This window comes from Olea europaea, chromosome 15 (assembly GCF_002742605.1).
Source record: "Olea europaea var. sylvestris chromosome 15, O_europaea_v1, whole genome shotgun sequence".
NCBI lineage: Eukaryota > Viridiplantae > Streptophyta > Magnoliopsida > Lamiales > Oleaceae > Olea > Olea europaea.
In genome coordinates this window covers 21,116,474-21,119,406 of record NC_036251.1, presented here as the reverse complement: position 1 = coordinate 21,119,406, position 2,933 = coordinate 21,116,474, and positions in this window count along the sequence as shown.

Here is a 2,933-nt window from a genome sequence, read left to right as displayed (position 1 = left end):
TTTACTGGATCAGCCAGACACTTCCTCTACTTCTCCTATTTTGGTCACCCCTGTGTCCATTAGGAATCCTTCCTCCCCTGCTCATGCTAAACATCCTATCCGTCCATCTACTTCTCCACCTGCCAAGGCTACTGCAGCTAAAGGTGCCTTAAACCGCAAACGGCCAATTTCAGCATCTCCCATTTTGCGGGATGATAATGATGATGATGATGATGCTCATTTCATCCTTAGGAGAAAGGTAATTGAATTTGTTTATTCACAAACATACTTTTCTATGTAATAATGGTTTACCTGAATTTCTCAGAAAAGTTCAACCTCTCCTTCGAAGGCTTTGGTTTTGGCAACTCCTGCTTCATCATCTTCTGCTGAAGCTACTTCGTCCAAATCAGCTGATGAAGGGACTATGCTTAAAAAGAAATCCTTAGTCCCGGAATCTTCATCACAACTAGTAGAAGGGCCACCTTCTTCCCAAGGCGCCGACCCCCCAAATGTCGAACCAGAAGGTAATACATATTTTGATGTTTTACCTTTACTTGTGCTACTGGTTTCTGATTCGTTGCTTCTTGAATTATGCAGAGGCTCCCATGGGCCTGCCCGTTGTGGCAGAGTCTTCTCGTCCAGATAAGGGAACGTCCCCACAAGTAGTGGAGCCAACTGGTGATATGCCTGAACTTCCCAAGATTGCTGATGAGGTAACATTTTCCTTCACTTTCATTTTCGCTTCGTTTATTGTAGTGAAAGTCCTCAATGTTGGCATTTTTCTTTGCAGGGTGCTGATGACATTGTACGTTCCATCCAGGACTTGTTCAGTTCCTGGGGACAAGTCAAGACATCTCGCCCTACTTCAACCAGTCATCCTTCTGCTTTTTCGGAGAAAAATATGAAGTCTTTCAAGCAGTCGGTACTTGAGTACGTGTCTTTTATGGACATGGATATTGACCAGGCTAGTGCTACTAAACATAAGGATAAGTTTGAGCTATTGAGTGCGAAATTGGCGCAAGCACTTACACTTCCGTCGCTCAATGTTTCTGCTGAATTTAAAGCGACATTGAAGGTTGTCCACTCTGACATCCTTTCCTTGCTAGCTAAAAATGTTGAACTGAAGGCCAGGAGTACTCAATATCTTCGTGCTGCATCTGAAAGAGAGTCTTTGCTTCTAGAGATTAACAAAGTCGAGGATGAATTGAAAGAAATCTCTTCCGACGTTATGATCGAAGACTCTTTGATGAAAAGCTTGGCTGCAGAGGTGAAGGAGCTTCAAGCAAAGATGAACGACTGTAGGGCGAGAATGGCTGCTAAAAAGCATAATGCTTCCCAAGGAATTGAACGAACTAAGTCTTTGGTTGAGCAGTATAAAAAGCTGGAGGTTGATGATGATTTTGTAACTGAATTAAATGTCGCTTCTCAACAGAGCGAAGATTGGGGAAGACCTAGGGAAAGAATACGTTCGACTTGGGGTGAATTGTAATTAAGACATCCAATGCCTTAACTTTCCTTTTGTAATTTCGCACTAATTGCCATTGCTAAGAATGTAATAGCAGCTATCGTCATTATTGACGTTGTCCTTAATCGTCAACTCCCCAAGCATTCAATTGCTTTATGCTAAGATTTATGTACATTCTATCTTGATATTCCCATCTCTTTTACCAAGACTTTGGGCCATTTGATTTCAGTTATTAGGTACGAATGTGGGAGTTCATATTCTGTCTTTTCACCTTCACGCCTCTATAAATGCGTGTGTGTTTCGCACTTATCATTTTCATTTCCATTCTTTTTTTCAAAAACTAATTTGCTGCCATCATTTGGCATCTCAACAATTGATCCAAAATTTTCATCTTTCATAGAAATGGATCATTTGATCCGCCCATTTTGCTATCTGTCTTGATGTCACCTTTGGTATGGGAGATATAGGAAATATTCTTTGGCCAGCAAAGGTCTTCCCATCGTCTCCATATTCTTTATAAGGAGTTCAATGATGGAAGGTGATTTTTGAGGATGCCTTTCAAGCTTCGCTTGCTGAGAGTACTTCTTAGTCTCCTTGCCCGTTATTGCAACAATGCTATTAGGTAGGCGATTTGAGGGTGTTTTTCTTCCTTTTTGCTTGTTGAGAGTGCTTCTCGGCCTCTCTGCCTGCTCCTGCAGCAGTGCGATTAGGACGGCGATCAAGGCCGGTTTACCCTCTTACTTGGCGATCGATCGAGAAATTAGTTTGTTCTCAATTGTAGCTCATAGAGCATTTAGTATTTTGTAGCGCACAATTTGTAATGAATATTTGATAACAAAGGAATTTATTTGANGCCAAACACATTTCGATTTGATCGTAATACTCGTCATTAATGGTATGAACATCAAAATTTGGATCTCTATAATAAGTCCCCTTACTAGAATTTTCATTTGCTCTTCTTCTCTTATTAATCGTTCATACCTAATCACGTTTGCGCTCAATTTGAAAAGATCAGGAAATTCCCTGTCTTGGAATTTCTTTTTCAAATCAAAGTTTAGACAACTTTGAGCTATTTTGACAAACTCCTTTTCAGGCAAAGGTACAAAACATTTACTTCTTGCAATCTTGAACCTTTGAAGGAAACCTTCTGCCCATTCGTTTGGCATTTGACGTAGATTCGCCAAATCGGCCAAAGTAATTTCAGACTCAGTCTTATAAAACTGAGCATGGAACAATTGCTCCAATTGTTGCCATGTTTGAACAGAGTTCGCTGGCAAATTGATGAACCAGGAGAAAGCTACTCCTGTTAATGAACTAAGGAACAACCTCATTTTATGGTAGTCGGTTACTTCACCACTTTGCAGTGTGAATCGCCCTATGTGTTCTAGAGTATCATCTCTCCTAAATCGGTAAATAATGAGAATTCTGGCACTTTATACCCTCTAGGCCATGGATATGCTTGGTCTACCCAATCAGGATATGGCTTTGT